Here is a 19,125-nt window from a genome sequence, read left to right as displayed (position 1 = left end):
AGGGGATGCATGCCCCGCCAGCCTCATCAAGGATTCCGCACCCAGCCTAGCCCCCTTCCTCACAGCCTTTATCAACTCATCCTTCCAATCAGGCCATGTTCCACCAGGACTTAAGGAAGCCTGGGTTCGCCCGCTTCTCAAGAAACCTTCTCTTGACCCAACCGTCCCGGGGAACTACAGGCCCATTACGACTGTACCGTTCCTTCTCAAAATCTTGGACAAAGCAGCTTACCTGCAAGTCCAGAAGTTCCTAGAGGACAACCGCCTCCTCGGTCTACGACAATCTGGCTTCCGCCCTCGCCATGGCACTGAAACGGCCCTCCTAGACCTGAAAAACCAAATGGACGATCTCAGAGACGCAGGCAAACCGGCCCTTCTACTGCTCCTTGACCTCTCTGCTGCGTTCGATCTGGTCGACCACAATACCCTGTGTCACCACCTAGCCACACAAGCCAACTTCTCCCCTAAAGCCTGCCAATGGGTCACCTCCTTTCTCAAAGAAAGGGCCATGAAAGTCTTTTCTGAAGTTGCTGCTGCCACCCCCAGCCTCCTCACCTGCGGTGTCCCCCAGGGCTCCTGTATCGCACCCACTCTCTACAACCTCTTCACGAGGCCACTGTTCAGCATCCTGGACTCCCTGGGTATCTCATACACCAATTATGCGGACGATACGCAGGTACTCATCCCACTCACAGGCGACTACCTAGCGGACTCTAACACCCTCTCCTCTATCTACTCTACCATCCAATCCTGGATGGCGGAGAATTGGCTTTGCCTCAATGGTGAAAAAACCGAACTCCTCCTTATTGGCTCACCTTTCACCATCGGCAATCTCGGAGAACAGTACACCTCCTTCACCATTGATAATATTCCAATTAAAGTCTCTAACCATATTAAGACACTCGGAGTCTACCTTGACTCCGACCTGTCAATGGACAGACAGGTTAATGCCATCGCCGCCTCCTCAGCCTACTACACCAAAGTCATCAACGCAACCAGGCCTTTCCTTGCCCGTCAAAGTAGCCTCACGATTGCCAGGGCCATCATCGGATCAAGACTTGACTACTGTAACGCCCTTCTCGTCGGGACTTCCAAAAAAAACATCGCCAAACTTCAGCTAGCCCAAAACAATGCTCTAAGGGCAGCCACCGGCACCGCAAGGAGAGACCACATCTCCGAAATCAGAAGGCAAGTGCACTGGCTCCCTGTTAAAGAAAGAATTGTCTTTAAAACTCTTGCCATCACCCACAAATGCATTCACGAGCTTGCCCCCCCCTACCTGACGAACAGAATCACCAGGCACTCCGCCACAAGACCACTTAGATCTCTCTACGCCAACACCATTGTCAGGCCTACCTCGCGGAAAGTGCGTGCTGGTGGCTCCAGTTTCCCCACCCTAGCAGCCACACACTGGAATGCCCTGCCACCTCACCTCAGACTCATCGAGTCACACCTAGCCTTCCGCAAGGCTATCAAAACCAGAATCTTTGTATGACCTTAACCTGTTTCTGCATATATGCCTGCTAACCTGTAACTAAGAGCCTCCTGCACCCGAATGTAATCTTAAATCTGTGTATCCTCTGTAACAGCGCCTCGATGCCTCATGGGCTGCAAGTGCGCTTAACAAATGCAAAATAAATAAAAATAAATAAATAAAGGTGGCAGTGGTGGCCAATGTGGGCAGGGTGGCCCAAGAGGGCAGTGTATCCAGGACCATTCAGGGACACCTATGCCCCCCCGGACTCCCCGCTGGATCAGGGAGATGCAGCCGACACCATCCCAGCTCAAGCCTTGCTAGTCCGGCTCAGATTGGTCACCGAACAGGCACGGGATGACTCACAGGCCGACCTCCGTGTCACAAAGTCCAAGCCACGTGTGGCGGTGAAAGTTGCTGTCACCAGGCCACTTGGATCTGGGGCAGCAATGTCATCTGCTGCCCGAGTAGCGAGGGTGAGGAGGCTGCAGGGGCAGCTCACTCCACCCCGGCTCTGAGTCACCCAGCCGGGACAGTGTTGGTCCCGGACCCTCACACCAAGGTAGTTGTGCCGCTTGGTCCTGGCAACAGCACCCTGCAGCCAATGCCTGCAGTGAGACCTTTGGTCATCGTGCCATTGCCTGCTTCCAGTGGCCAGTCCACCTGCGCTTCAGCCTCTACAGACCGGAGCGGCGTAAGCCACTCAGGGTCCGTACCACCTCTCAAGGAAGAAGCATGCTGTTGCGGAACAGGCTGGGACCCCAGACACGGCTCACCCCTCCGGCACATCAAGGAAGCAGAGTTTCAATAATGTGGAACTAGACGCACTTGTGGGCTACGTGTCAGAACATGGCCGCGACATGCTGGTGACGGCAGGGTGCAAGACTACGACTGCTCAGCGTAGGGCCCACTGGCAGTGCATCGCGGACCACATTAGTTCCCTGGGATTTGTGAAGCGCACAGCCGATGATTGCTCAAACCTTTGGAATGACCTCAAACGCCGAGCAAAAAACAAGCTGGCTCCCAATTACGCCTCTACTCTGGTGACTGGCAGTGGGTCACCACCAGAGGAGGATGAACTCACAGAACATGAGGAAATCGCTGGAGAGGATCAGATCCAAGGCGTGGGAGACCTACCAGATCTTGAGACAATGTCTGGTGAGTGCCCATGCGTGTATGTCCAGACCATGTATATGTTGCTTGGGTGATGTGTTGTGATTGAGTGCCAGGTCAGGCTGTGTAGTCATAACTGCTATATGTGACCCATGTAGTGCCTCCAAGCCATCCCCCGCCCTTGGGTTTGGGGTTCACTGTATCCTTACTCACCACTGCAACCACTTTGCACATGATGACTGCACTTTGCCCTTAAACTGTCATCATGCCACGACATTATTACAGTTTTTTCTCTTTATTCTGCCTGATTGATGGAATCATTTGCATGAGAAACGCAGATTTGTGTGCATTCTGCCCCAAAATCACCATACTTCAGACAGGGATTTTCCCCCACAAAGGCCCACAAATGTGCACATTTTACGCAAATGATTTCATCAATCAGGCTCAATGACTGCTGTGCACCTACACATGCACTGCACCCAATCACTTCTGAGCCCTGTTTGAATGTTCAAGATGACAATTTACTTGTGTCATGTCCAAGTGACCTACCATTGATGTATCCATGTGTCTTCCATCACTGTATTTGAACACACTTGATACAGAGTGTGACACATGTGTGTTTTGTCCCACACTTTTGCATGTTCTGTTTGATATGCGTTTGACATGGATGGGGGACAGTAGTGATTAACTCCCATCTAGGTGTCCTTGTCAGTTCTGGCATGGCTATGCAACGTGCCATCTGTGTGCTGGCATGTGTCATGTTTGTGGATGGTCCATGCCCCTCACAGGCTAATGTGTGATGCAGGTGCTATGCACCATGCAGCACGTGATGCTTTTCCATTTTGGAGTCATCAGTGTCTGCTTTCAGAGTCCCCTTCCACTTCATTGCCACTGCAGGCATGGCTGAGTTTGTGTCTGCTATGCTGCTCATGCGTGTTTTCATGACTTTTCTTTTCATTTTGTGCAGGTGATGAGGCACTAGATGCTGTGGAGGAGGAGATGGCACAGGGGCAGGAGTACTCAGAGCCCCAACCAAGCACCACTGGAGGACGTGGGGTGGTGGCGCACGAGAATCCATTGGTCCTACAGACCATCCTGTCCACGGGTGTCTCTGGGTACACCTCAGATGATCTCTATGGCTCAGGTGCTGAATCAGACATTGACACAAATGTCCCGTCGCAGGTGAGTGTTTCTGGCAGGGATGCTGAACTGTCCAACGCACCTGCACTGGGGGGGTAGACCCCTCAATGGCCCATTCAGTGTTGAAATGTCCGCCTTTGGCGGTTACGGATGCAGGGTCACACTCCCCAATATTTGCTCCTGTTCCTGGGGCAGCAGATCAAAAGGAGGAATGCAGTCCTGCAGCCTCAGGCAGTGCCAGCACAGCAAGGTGCACATCACCTTGGGGGTGACAGGTGTCGTGTCCGGCAACGCGGTGGCCGTGCGCCACCGGGCAATACTGTGTAGGAGAACTCCATGTATGCAATTGCCGCTCACACAGGCAGGACATGTTGGCCACCAACAGGGACCGACGGGCTGAAATGGAGGCTCTGCGCACAGCCATATCTGCAGAGGCACGGGCCCACAGGGATGCCCTGAGGGAAGAGAACACCTCCCTCAGAGCTACTATGGGTGCACTTGAGGTGTCCCAGAGTAGACGGTCAGAACAGCAGCTGGAGCAGCTAACACGCACAATCTCAGCTGAGCTCCAGGAAACCCGTGAGGAGATCCGTGCATCACGTGAGGCCTTGCAGGCAGAACACTGTGCTACCCGTGACATGCTGCATGGGGACCTCCGGACCATCATCCTGCAGAACCAAACCTTTCAAACCTGCCTGCTTGCTGCCATGGAGGAGCATGCCAGGGCTTTGCGTGGTCTGCCTCCCATACCACGCACACCTTCTCATGTAGCACCAGAGGGTGAGGACAGCAACGGCAGTTCTCCCACTATCGGGTAGCCGTGCAGGCCATGAGCCCATGGAGGGTATTTTTTTTCTCAACATCCACGCAGGTGGGTGTTGGGGTGTACCCTGCACCTCCTCCCTTCTGGGTGGACCCCCCTCAACCCCCTGGTCGACCCATGGCCATTTTTTTCTCCTCTTCTTTTGTCTATTGTGCATTCATGTTACAGTGTGTTTCTTTGTGTGGCACCCGTAGGCATCCACTGTGTGTTCCAGCTGGGCCCATCCAGGCTTGTCTTGTGTTTGAGGCTTGGGGTCCAGACACAACACATATGCCACTCCTGCTTCCCCTTTGCATGGGCTCGCAAGGGTGGCACCTTGTGACAGTAACTTACACAGAGGCATTGGGCTTCCATCAGTTGTGTGGCCAGTCTGTAGTCCAAACTGTGTATACACCCCTAGTGGGGATTACTGATGATTTCTCCACTGCATGGTTGATTTGTATATTGTATTCGATATTGCTCATTATGCATATTTGCATGTAGCTTCTTTATGTCTTACCTTGCCTGTCTCCATTGCAGATGCAGTTCATGTTGTATGCAGTACCCTGCCACATTTACCTACCAGCAACACACTGGAGATGGGAGGGGTTGATGTGCTGCCTTTGTCAGGTTGTCACACTTGAACTATTGTGATTGGTTACGGTCAGACGTTGCCACTGTTGGGTCCTGTATTTATGTTTTGTCATGCTGGTAAGTATATGTTCATGTGTGCTGTTACTTTTTCATAGGTGAGAGGGAATTGTCTGTGGCCTGTTTCCATTTGTGACAGTGGTGTCATGTATTGTGCATTCATTTGGTTGCTTTCACATTGCATGCCATGGTGTCTCGAGCAGGTGAGATGGGGCTTGGGAGGGGTTGGGTGACATACCAGTATTTGGGTGTGCTGTTTTGCAAGGGGGTAGTCCTTCATGCAGCATGAATGTGTTCCTTTTACTGACACAGCATTGGGTCTGTTTAAGTAGCTAGGGATGCACACAATGTAGCACTTCCAGGGAAACAATCTCAGGGTGGTATGGTTGTGACAGTCGACTGTCCCTTTGTCATCATCAAATGTCAGCTGGTATGTGCCAGGCCTGTGTGCACTTCGCAGGGGTGGGATTTTAGGTGAAAAATGTTGCCACAAGCTGTGTACGGGCTGCCTCGCCACGTGCCCTTTCCCCTCCCATGCACAGCGGCCGTGCATGTGGGGGCACCACCATGTCCACTGGCACGCCCTGCCGGGTTGCAATGGTGTGCAGGACACATGCGGCCACTATAATCCTGCACACTACTGAGGCGCATATAGCAGCTGGCCACCAGAACCGTCGAGGGAGCAGAAACAGGACTTCAGCACTCTGAATGTGCGCTCCACTATGCCCCGAATTACAATATGGGCTGCGTTGTATCTTACCTCGGGTGGTGTGGTGGGGTTCCGTATTGGCGTCATCATGTAGGTACTCAGAGGGTAGGCACTGTCCCCTGGGGAGGTGATAATGGTTGTCATTAGTTGGGTTTTGCCATTTCCATGTGTGACATGCATGCATGTGCAGAGGCATTTGTACTCACCAATGAGCCATGTGTCGCCATGCCTCCCAGCTTCCAGGTCCCAGTTTAGGGGTGACATTCTGAATATGAAACTATCAAGGCTGGACCCCAGATAGTTGGCATATACAGAGGTGATGATTCCCTTGGCATCACATACAACCTGCACGTTGATGGAATGCCAGTGCTTGCGGTTGCGATAGATGTGCTCAGTGGCCCTAGGAGGACGTAGAGCCACATGGGTGCAATCAATGGCACCTAGCACTTTGGGGAAGTGTGCCACCCCGTAAAAGTCCTGGACCACGGCCTGCCTTTCTGCGGGTGTTCTAGGCATGTATATGTGCCTGCGGACTCAGGGGCGTGCAGTCATGATCGCCAACACCTGGTGTAGGCAGCGTGACTGCGTGGGCTGTGAGACGCTCCCCAATTATGGCACTTGTGCGCTGAAATGATCCAGTGGCCAAGAAATGCAGCACATTGAGCACCTTTGCCAAGGGGCTCAGTGCTTGGGAGCACAGGGTGGGTGTTGTGAGGTCATCCTCCCACTCAGCGACCAGGTCTAGGATGATATGGGGTGGAAACATGTACCTGCCATAGACGTGGTTATCAGGCATCCCAAAAAGGCTGGTTATGGGTAAAAAAAAAAAAATGCGGGGCCTGCTATCCTGCTTCTCCTGCGGTGTCCCACGACCACTGCTGCGAGGAACGTTATATTCATAGCAGCGGTATTGTCATGCGCAGTAGGAAGGTCAGGCACACCGCCTTACAGAACACTCATACCCGCGGTGACTCTCTGACACATAACACAGCGAGAATCTCCAAGTCACAGTCAGCCCTTCACGTGATCACGCTACTTGTGGTGCGAGGGAAGCGTCACCAACTACCAGGCTCTGTCAGAGGGCGATACTATTTGTTCCCTCGTTTCCGCTGGCAACTGCCATGGAGATTGCGAGAGCGCTGGAGCAAGAGTAATCGACGACAACTACTTCCCGATTCCGGGCCGAACTCTCGGTCACGTCCCCTGAGCTCCGCTCACGTGATCAGGAGTCGGCAGGTATAAAAGCGACGCACTTTGAATCACTCGTCGCTTCACAGCTGTTTCGCGACACTGTTTGGCGTTTTCAATTCACGTTGGATTAATTTGGTTACAGATCTCAAGCTTATGGATTACGGACTGGGTTTACTTGTTCCTTAGATTTGGCGTTTGGTTTCTGCTTGGATTTACGGACCTATTGACTTTAGCTCACGTTTCACGGATTGATTGGATTACCCTTATCTGCTTTGTCAAGTATTCTACGCTCTCCAGAGTTCCTCGAATTGCTACGTTACCACAGTTTTCAGAATACTTCCAGGAATCATCAGGTGGTAGCCAGTGCTGAGTTTCTGGCGCCTTGGCTTTGATGGATTACCGACGCTTCCCTGCACCACGCTTCCCTGCATCACAGCCTCAGAGTTACTGGCAGTTAGAATATAACCCTTGGGTAAGCCCTATTTCAATAACAGTTACATTGTTGACAGTACTGTGTTTGTTTCTACTAATACCTAATTCATTCCACAGCTCTGGGATCCTCGGCAGCACCTGGTCCTGCGAAACAACAACCACCACCTGTGGCCTCAAGGCTCGCACAGGGAGTGATTTTTTCTTCTCTCCGTGTGGAACTTGGGGTCAGAGGCCCATATATTCTTCACAACGAGTCAGGTTACGACAGACTGTGAAGCCGCGGGTTGCGTTGAATATGGAGGCCGCATCCGACGACCCCGTAGCTGCATTGGTACAGGCAATCACAGTGTTGAGGGCGGATATGACAGCTGCCAATACGCCATACATCAGCGGTTAGACGTCATCCAAAGTACTCACAATCCCTTATCCGCTGATGCAGAGTTTAGCGATTTGGCGGCGGCCCCACCAGCAGTAGCGCCACCTATTGTTCCCACTGCAGCACCTCAAGTTCCCGTATTGGTGCCCACGCCCTTTCCTTTGGCTGCTCCAGAAAGATTTCATGGGGATCCCCGAAAGTTTCGTACATTCATAAATCAATGCAAATTGCATTTTCTTTGTAGACCTCAGGCTTTTCCCGATTCCACCACAAAGGCAGCATTTACATTATCTCATCTAGCTGGTACAGCTGCCGCCTGGGCAAACCCGTTACTGGAAAACAACAGTCCTGTTCTTTATGATTTTGACTTACTAGTCACAGAAATGTCTCAGGTATTTGACACACGCCACAAGGCCCAGTCCCGGGATCTTGAGTTATTGGAATTATCTCAAGGAAAGGGTTCACTCATAGAATATATTGCCCGATTCAATCAATTGGCCGCTGAGACCTCTTGGCCTGAAGCAAAGAAAGCAGTGGTGTTTTACAGAGGACTCAGTAATTCCATGAAGGACGCTATGGCTGTCATACCCTCTCTGCCCACACAACATGTTGAACTAGTTGATCTCGCCCTACAGATAGACGCACGATGTTCTGAACGTAAGAATGAAACAGGGTTTCCTAATACAGTTCAGACCTCCTCTTCCACAGATACAGGTGGTGAACCCATGCAGATAGGCGGAATCCGCAGTCCGATTTCCCAAATCGAGCGAGAACGCCGTAGAACGGACAACGCCTGTTATTATTGTGGCTTAAACGGTCATTTTGTAAAGACCTGTCCTCGGCGTCCCAAGACAAAAAATTTCTTTTTTCGGACTGCTCGACCCTAGATTCGAGGGCCGGATCGAGCAGTTCATCCACTCCCTCGGAAATGATACCTGCTTTTGGGAGGGTTAGGCCAGTGGTGGCATAGGCTACTTTGAAACCCACTCCAGAGGTCACTCACACAGTTTCTATTGTTATTGATTCAGGTGCCACAGGCAATTATGTTGATATAATCTTGGCTAAGTCATTGAATCTACCCCTGGTTACCAAGCAACACCCAGAACCTGTACATGCAGTTGATGGCACGGCATTGATTTCCGGTCCGATCAGACAACAAACTGCCCCAATCACCATGAATATACAGAACACCCATCAGGAAGTGATTTCCTTTGACTTAATCTCGACACCACAGTTCGGGTTGATATTGGGTATTCCGTGGTTGAAACATAATCCCCTGATTGACTGGAAGTCTAGGCATGTTCATTTTGAGTCGGAAATATGTCAACATTTTTGCCTCACCGCACCCGAAGGCATTCATTCACCCCCACGTGCTTTGGGGGCCATAGCACAACTCACGTTGAACAATGACACTTCTTCTTCATTATCAGAGCCACACTTGGTGGGGGCGGTTGTAACTGGCATTCCTTCTGAATACCAAGATTTTCAGGAAGTTTTTGATAAGGGTTCTTCTGAAATTCTTCCTCCGCATCGCCCTTATAATTGTCTTATTGACATAATTCCTGATTCCATCATTCCTTCAGGGCGCATTTATTCACTATCTCCCTCGGAGGAACAAGCTCTCAAGGATTACATCCAAAAGGCCCTAAAAATTGGTCACATACGCCCTTCTACCTCACCAGCGGCCAGCTCTATTTTTTTTGTTCCCAAAAAGGAGGGAGATTTACGTCCTTGCGTGGATTACCGCAGCTTGAATTCAGTCACCATAAAAAAACGGTATCCTATCCCTTTGATCACTCCATTGTTGGATAGATTAAGTCACGCCACTGTCTTTACAAAACTCGATCTCCGTGGAGCATATAACTTGCTTAGTATTCGCCCAGGAGACGAATGGAAAACTGCTTTTTGTACTCGGTATGGGCTGTTCGAGTATGTGGTTATGCCCTTTGGGCTTTGTAACGCCCCCGCCACATTTCAACGGTTCATGAACGAGATATTCCATGACTTGCTGGATGTATGTGTAGCGGTATATCTAGATGATATTCTCATTTTTTCACAAAACCTAAAAGGAACATGTGACACACGTCCGCGAGGTTTTGTCCCGTCTTCGCCAAAATTCACTTTTTGCTAAACCTGAGAAGTGTCAGTTTCATACTGACAGGGTGGAGTCCTTGGGATTCCATATTACGCCAGGGGGGTCTATCCATGAATCATTCTAAAGTTTGTGCTGTGTTGGATTGGCCGAAGCCCAGTAATCCTAAGGCATTACAATCATTTCTGGGTTTCTCAAATTATTACAGGCGTTTTATTCAGGATTTTTCCTCCATTTTAACACCCCTGACTGCACTAACCAGTCCCAAAGTGCCTTTCGTATGGCTAGAAGAACATCAGACAGCTTTTGACGCATTAAAGACAGCATTTATTACGGCCCCCGTTCTGAAACATCCCGACCCAGAACTCTCTTTCATAGTGGAAGCAGACGCATCCTCATTTGTCCTTGGCGCAGTGTTATCCCAGCATTGTCCTTATTCAGGTCAATTACATCCAGTGGCCTTTCATTCCCAAAAATGTTCCCCTACCGAAAGCCATTACACTGTCACGGAAAAAGAATTTTTTGCCATCAAAGATGCCTTTCAGGTTTGGCGACATCATCTATTAGGGGCCAGATATCCTATCACGGTGTTCACAGATCACCGTAATATCCAGGATTTAGCCTCACTCAAGTGTATCAATAGCCGGCAGGTGCGATGGCATTTATTCTTTGCGGCCTTCGACTTCCAGATCAAACATAGATCAGGCCTGTCCCATGGAAAGGCAGATGCACTATCACATTCCCCTGGCGGAGTCTCCCTACCTGTTTTTCCGGAAACTCTATTAGACCAACATGTCATTTGTCTATGTACACCTCCTTTACCACTACTGAAATCGATTCGAACATGGGTTTCACTACATCCTGAACAAGTCTCAGAGTGGAATCCAGTGTTTCATGATGGTTTACCTTTCATCCAGAATAAATTATGGTTACCAACAACAGAGACCCGCAACATTGCTCTGGAATGGTCCCATGACAGTGCTATCAATCGACATCCTGGACAAAAGAGGACGTTGGATCTCCTCAAACGCTGGTGTTGGTGGCCATCCATGAAACACGATGTTGAGGGCTATGTGAACACATGTGCAATATGTGCCCAGTGTAAGCATTGTCGGGGGCGTCCAGTGGGCCTTTTACATCCTTTGCCTGTACCCCCTCGACCCTGGCACACAGTGTTGATGGATTTTGTGACGGATTTACCCCGAACCAAGGGCTTCGACACAGTTTGGGTGGTGGTGGATTCTTTTTCTAAACTGCTCGATTTATTCCCTGTTCTGGCATACCGTCCGCCCCAACCCTGGCCAACCTATTCTTTAAATCTGCCTTCTGTCTTTTTGGGCAACCCACGGTTATCATCTCGGACAGAGGGCCGCAATTCACGTCTCGGTTCTGGCGGGCGCTCACAGGTCTCCTGGGCATTGATTCCTATTTCTCATCCACCTACCATCCAGAAACGGATGGCCAGACTGTGAGGGTGAACCAGGCCATGGAACAGTATTTACGCTGTCTCATCTTACAGCACCAACATTCATGGTTAAATGTCCTACACCTTGCTGAATTCGCTTACAATAACTCCTTGCACACCTCCACTGGTTCTTCTCCCTTTTATGTTCTGTATGGTCAACATCCCCGTACCTTGCCTGTTCCTGATTTCACACTTTCTGTTAATCCTGCTGCGGTTGCTTGTGCCCGTGACCTATCGGCTATTCATGCCCAGACACTCGCTCATCTTCGCGAGGCTCAGGCGTTGGCGAAGTCTGCGGCCGATAGGCGGAGGGCTGTGGCACCTTCCTATTCTGTGGGGGACAGGGTTTGGCTTTGTTCACGTCACCTCCGATTACCAGGGTGTCGCAAATTACTTCCCCGTTTTGTGGGACCTTATAGGATTTCTGCTGTGATCAATGCGGTGGCTTATCGCCTCTCTGTTCCCTCTTCCTGGCGCATCCATCCTGTGTTTCATACCTCCTTGTTAAAACATTGCCCCGCTCCTACCAGTCTTCGCTCTGCCCCGGGACCTGTTTCTGTGGGTAGTTCTGAGGAGTATGAGGTGTCGAACATTCTGGGGTCCCGTGTGGTTAGGGGTGGTCTCCAGTATCTTGTGGACTGGGTGGGTTTTGGCCCGGAGGAGCGGTGTTGGATTCCTGAGGCAGATGTCCATGCCCCGCGGCTTGTTTCTCGTTTCCACCTGGACCATCCTGCATGCCCACGTGGTCGTGGGCCATTGGGGGGGGGGGGGGCTCTGTCATGCGCAGTAGGATGGTCAGGCACACCAGGCACACTGCCTTACAGAACACTCATACCCGCGGTGATTCTCTGACACATAACACAGCGAGAATCTCCAAGTCACAGTCAGCCCTTCACATGATCACGCTACCTGTGGTGCGAGGGAAGCGTCACCAACTTCCAGGCTCTGTCAGAGGGCGATACTATTTTTTCCCTCGTTTCCGCTGGCAACTGCCATGGAGATTGCGAGAGCGCAGGAGCAAGAGTAATGGACGACAACTACTTCCCGATTCCGGGCCGAACTCTCGGTCACGTGCCCTGAGCTCCGCTCACGTGATCAGGAGTCGGCAGGTATAAAAGCGACGCACTTTGAATCACTCGTCGCTTCACAGCTGTTTCGCGACACTGTTTGGCGTTTTCGATTCACGTTGGATTCATTTGGTTACAGATCTCAAGCTTACGGATTACGGACTGGGTTTTCTTGTTCCTTGGATTTGGCGTTTGGTTTCTGCTTGGATTTACGGACCTTTTGACTTTAGCTCACGTTTCACGGATTGATTGGATTACCCTCATCTGCTTTGTCAAGTATTCTACGCTCTCCAGAGTTCCTCGAACTGCTACGTTACCACAGTTTTCAGAATACTTCCAGGAATCATCAGGTGGTAGCCAGCGCTGAGTTTCTGGCGCCTTGGCTTTGAAGGATTACCGATGCTTCCCTGCACCATGCTTCCCTGCACCACAGCCTCAGAGTTACTGGCAGTTAGAATATAACCTTGGGTAAGCCCTATTTCAATAACAGTTACATTGTTGACAGTACTGTGTTTGTTTGTACTAATACCTAATTCATTCCACAGCTCTGGGGTCCTCGGCGGCGTCTGGTCCTGCGAATCAACAACCACCACCTGTGGCCTCAAAGCTTGCACGGGGAGTGATTTTTTCTTCTCTCCGTGTGGAACTTGGGGACAGAGGCCCATATATTCTTCACAACGAGTCAAGTTACGACAGGTATGAGCCTGTTCGTTGTTTGCGAGCACTTTTATGCATCGCGGGGGCGCTTACTGGCGTATGGGTTTCCGGATTAGCGCGTCTTTTGTGGCGCGCGGGTTTCCCCTGTTCGATTCTATGAATACATGTTGTTAGCGCGCGTGTGGGCGTTGCGAGGATTTAGCAGCTGTACTTCCCCCGTAACGCCCACATTTTCACGTGTTGTTCCCCATTCCACGTGTTCCGCCCCCTTTTTAGGTGTGTGCACTGCCCTGTGTGCGCCTTCACTGGCCGTCTCGCGCACAGCCTTCAGGATGTCGCAATGACGTGTGCGCCTCACGCGGATTCAGCGCAGATCTTAGGTAAGCCATGAGCAGCGCCTTCCATGAATCGACAAACAGCTGCTTGCACGGCTTTCGCACGCTTGCACTGCGATTTTCACGCTTGCGCCCCCGTTTTCAGCGCACATTAATTCCATGAATTACCCTGTAAATGGTTGTGTGTAACAGTGTTGTTTGTGCGCCACAGGCTCAGACTATTTGTGAAGGATATTCTTTTACCCTCCTTTCATTGAACACGCAGGTTGTTACAGGGGGATTTATCATTACGAGAGCCATTCAGAAAGGTAGCTATTTGCCAATTCTAAGCAAGGCTACCAGTTTTCTGTTTTTACACAAATAGACGGAAATCACTTGTTTCCTTTCAGTGTTCATTTGTATCAAAAAAACAAGTGGAACCGAAGGTCTCTTGCTTAGGTCACCAGCTTATGTCTTGCATGACTGTTGTGTGAAAAGCATGGCAGTTTATTTCCCTTTCAATGTGTATAAACGGCTGCAGACATATTTCTGTAGTCAGGAGAAATACCAGGCTGTTTGTTTTTAAGGTGAATCGAGTGTGGCTTGGCGTACAAGAACCCAGCTCTGCGAACATTAAAATACAGACATGGAAGCACTATTTTTTTTTATTTTCATATATGTGGAAAAATACTACTTGTGATTTATGTTTACAGAGTAAAAAATAAATGCAGATAATATGTCAAAAAAATAAATATGTATAATACAGGCCGAAATGTTGAAAAAAAAAAATACCATAAAACCGGGGGCCTTAATGATAAAGTTGGATCGGTGTACAGGTTGGGGATGAATGCTTAGGATGGCAATTTACTTCAAATTAACATTCGATTGGAGCTCTCTGTTGTTGTATAGAGTTTCCCTTTATTATCACAAGAGGTCTAAATGGGACGTGTTACCTACCACGCCCATATAGTCTTACAAAGAATAGTAGTTGGAGCGACACTTTAAATAATGGCCATCGGCGTAGGACATGTGGGAGACAGGTGGGACAAATCCACCCTCACAATTTTATGTGGGGGGGGAATAGAATGGCATTTATCCCCCCCAGAATAAAAGTGTTTGTTGGGTTGGGTCGTGCACAAACCCAGTGCACTGCACTGCACTGTCTGCAGTTGCAAACATCTGCAGGCTGCTGCAGCCATCACTGCGTGCGTGCAAAAGTAAATGTTCTTCTGCAGACTGTCTGCAGGCTAAAGGTACATTTATTTGCTCACAGCTCGCTCATGCGTGCCGCGCGCCTGCGTGTTTGGAACTTGCCCGGGCCCCCGGGGAACAAACTGAACATGCCCCTGTGCAGTAAACTGCTGCGCAGCCTCAGACTGCATTTTTTTCCAGAACGAAGGGAGCTGCCGGAGCCAGGCAGTGACGCGTGCTCTCGTCGTGCTGACTGAGAACTTGAAGGCTGGGCCGGCCTCTGCTGATGGCATTATTGAGGAGGGAGAGCGAGACAGAGAGCCTCATTACGAGTTCGGCGGTAGCCGTGCCGGAAAAAACGTCAGGCTGCCGCCGGACCAGTAATTCCATTCCGCCTCCGTGATTGCCGGAATCACCGGGGCATTACAACTCCAGTGACCCAGTAATTCTGGAGGCGGAATTCTGTAAATCCCCATTCCCATGGAGTCCCATAGGACTCCATGGGAATGGGGACCATGGAAACACTGGTTCCGTCTATGACGGAGCCAGTGTTTCCATGTCTGCCTACTGGCGGGTGGTGTTATTTCCGCCAGGTCAGAACTGGCATGAGTGACACCTCCCGCATGCAGGACTCGGAATCAGCCGGTCCGGAAACAACGGTGGCGGCGGATTTACCGCCATTGTCGTTTCCGGACGGGTTGACTTGTAATGACTCAAGATCCCCCTTTGACCATTGCTCCCCCAGTGCCCCATGGGCCCTCAAGCTCCCTTGCTTCTCCTATTACACCCCTGTGCTCCTTGCTTCCCAGTGTTTCTTGTGTAACCAGTGCCCTTGTACCCCAGTATCGTTTGTACCTCCAGTACCTGTTGCATTTTTATGGGAACGCCATGTGCCCTCCAGTGCCCCATCAGCTTTGCCTGTGCTCTAGGCAGCCCTCCCATTACCCATGTTCCCCCAGGGTTCCTTGTTCCCCCAGTGCTCCTTCCACGCTCTTTGGTTCTCCAGTGGTCTGTATTCTCCCCAGTGCTTCTTGCTCCCACGAAGGACTCCTTCCATTCCACAGTGCTCCTTTAGCTCACTCCCACTGTTTCTTCTGTCGGGAAGTATTCAGCACCCGTAACCCCTGTGCCCCTTCCATGCCGTTATATCACTGTGAATCCCCAACGTACACATTCAGATAGTCAGACCAACTGGCTTTGCTAAAGCTTGTTTCATCACTCGCTAGCTCCTCTGCATCTTCAAGGAGAATGTCTAATGAAAGTAAGCAGCCCTTCACTTGTGGCAGGTCTTGGCTGCTGGAGCGGCCGGGTGCCCGGTCTTGGCTGCTGGAGCTGCCAGGGGCACTGTGGTAGGTCTTGGCTGCTGAGCCGATAGGGGGAACTGTGGCAGGTGCTGGATGCTGTTGCTGCCACGGGGCACTGTGGCGGATGATGGCTGCTGTTGCTGCCACGGGGCTCTGTGGCAGGTCTTGACTGCTGGAGCTGTCTGGGGCACAGTGGCAGGCCATGGCTGCTGGAGCTGCCTGGTGCACTGTGGCAGGTCTTGGCTGCTGAACTGCCAGGGGCACTGTGGCAGGTTTTGGCTGCTGGAGCCGCTAGGGTTGCTGTGTCAGCTGCTGACTGCTGTTGCTGCCAGGGCGCACTGTGCCAGGTGCTGGCTCCTGGGGAATAGTAGGGGGGCACTGTGGCAGGTGCTGGATCCTGGGGAATACCAGGGGGCACTGTGACAGGTGCTGGCTGCAGAAGCTGCCATAGAACACTGTGGCAGGCGGTGGCGGATGGAGCTGCCAGGGGCACTGTATCAGGTGTTTGTTTATTGAATTTATAAAGTCCACCAGACCCGGGAGTAGCAGGGCGCAGCAAGGTTATGCAAGGTGCTGGCTGCTGTGGCTGACAGGGGGCACTGTGGCAGGTGCTGGCTGCTGGGCTAGCAGGGGGTACTGTGAGAGGTGCTTGATGCTATGGCTAGCAGGGGGGCACTGTTGCAGGTCTTGGTTGCGGTTGCTGTTGCTGCAAGGCAGCACTGTGGCAGGTGCTCGCTCCAGGAGCTGCCAGAGGGAATTTTTGCAATTCGTGCCCATCTACCGTCCTCATTGAATGTTTTGTTAAAACATTTGTGGTAAATGTCATGTTAACACACACACAGCAATAAAAAGCCTGTGGACCCAATGTGCATACAGGGCACAGACCGGTTACATTCCCATCCATGACTGATCCGGGGATCTCCAAGGCCTGTACAGCAAAGTAAACACAAACCTCCTAATTTAGATATTGACATCACAGAAAAGACTTCTTCAAAGAGTGTCTCCAGTCTTTCACAATTAGAAGTACCACGGGAAGTGACATAACAAGTAGTTGCCATAAGGACACAAAGAAACAACATTTGTGGGGTGAGATATATGAATGGTCACTATTATTGCAGTGCAACTTCATGGTTAAGTAAACCATGAGTGGGGCCTTATGACAAGATAAACAATAGCGTAAGTTGTGAACTGAATCCATTCCAGGGACTGTAGATAAGGCAAAGATTAGGTAATTTGCCCAAGATCACACACGTTGGTTAAGTGGTGAAACCTTGCCCAAGATCACACACATTGGTTAAGTTTCATGTGTTTAAATAATATTTTGTTTTATTGTCATGCTTTGAAAAGTACACACATTGCATAGTACAGCATTAAAAAAAAGTATGGTTTTAGCTTTATTTTCCCCATCCCAATAGACAGTCACAGTGGATCTGCCAAAATAAATCTCCTTTGGGTTTTACAATTGTTGTGATTTTTTCACAAAGCATGCAGCATTATGCATCCCTCCCATTTCTTATCACCCGCCATTCACACCTCCAAAGGGACGGGAGTCCTTACCAATAGCCTATTCACTGCTTTGTCAGCTTCAGTTAGCCTCCAATTGCGCTAAAAAGAGATGTTTCACATATCGTGCAGCCGCTCTGCTGCCCGGACTTCAAATGTCTCAAGAAAGAGTGAGTGCGTGGGAAGGCTTTGATCCTGATGGTGCAAGCCGGGGCATTTGCGGGATATCAGACACAACATATTAAATCGGGGCCGTCATGCAAAATACGGGATGGTTGGCCACCCTAGTTACCAAGGGAATAGTGGTAAAAACACGACTCCATTGCCTCCACATGAAAAAAAAGTTGATTTATGTGACAGCCACAACATGCAGATCATGCCCCACAATCTTCCTTTGCTAGTGGGTTTTCAATGTTGGCGTTCAATGTTCAAGGTTAAACTCATTTCCATTTGCATTACCCAGCATTCCGGAGCCTGTAACTCTTATACTCCCGGGCAAATAAATTATAATTATTATCCCATACATTTTCTGTACGGCTGGATTGCTGACTAATCCCTCCCTATGGCACGCCCCGATTCAATGTTAAAAAAAAAGTGAACTGGCAAAGGGTGCCCTGTTCATTGCTTCTGGGCGCTGGGGTTGTCGTTGATGCTTGGAATATTACCCTTCATGATCACCTAGCGAGCATTAAATGATATTCGTGTTGCATATTTGCCCTTACCCTTAAAATGCAGCTCGTTACACATGATTATTTTAGTTGGGGGGCGAAAGAAAATCTGACCAAAACATGCATGTGAATTGTGTTTGCAGCAAAGTCCCAGTTAAGAGGGTTGTAAAGTTTGTGAGATTTGTGGACAAGGAATGGTGGGTGGACACCCAATCTTTTTGGGACCAGCTATGCTCAGGCCATGAAAGCCTTTTAACCTGGGAAGTGGTAACATTTTTACATGAACTGAGCTGTCTGAAGTGAGATGCCAAATTGAAGGATTTTATACTCTGAACTGCTTTTCTTTTTCTTAATTTTCTTCTGTTTTCTTGTCTTTTCTCTTGTTTTATACAGTAATGATGTATGTAATTGAATACGTACTGCTATTTTAATTTTGAGAAAAGTCTAGTTCTTTGACTAAAACACAATAAATAAATTAAAAAACTCCCCAAGGTGTCCCCTGTCCCCTCCAGATTTTATGTGTCTCCTAGGCCCCTGATAATGGCTATTGTTATTTCAAGTTCCTGCTTCACTTGCACAATGTATAGCTGGAATAAAAATGTACGGGAGTGTTCACTCTTCCCCTGACTGCCTATCAGGTTAGAGATCATGAATCCCCAAAATCAAAGGCCGTTTTGGGAACGTAAGAATGACCACCATTTTACATTTCAAACATGCCTGCCATAGTGTTACAGCAAGAAACCCATTTGAGTGAGTAATGCAAGTTGGACTATTGTCATTGGTCGCAATACTCACCCTAACAAAAACGGTCTGTAAACGGCAAGAAATGTATACCAATTTTGAGAGCTTCTGAACAGGATTTGAAGCTTGGGCTGTTTCTGCATGTCACAGCCTGCCTCTTCCGAAGGGCGGACTGCTTGTGCGTGAGAGCTCGGCTTGGGAACAGATGTGGGGGTTTCCTGGGCTAGCCCCTGGG

The sequence above is a fragment of the Ambystoma mexicanum genome, chromosome 1p (assembly GCF_040938575.1).
Source record: "Ambystoma mexicanum isolate Mex_15411 chromosome 1p, UKY_AmexF1_1, whole genome shotgun sequence".
NCBI lineage: Eukaryota > Metazoa > Chordata > Amphibia > Caudata > Ambystomatidae > Ambystoma > Ambystoma mexicanum.
The sequence above is the reverse complement of the archived record's forward strand: the minus strand, read 5'-3'. Positions refer to the sequence as shown.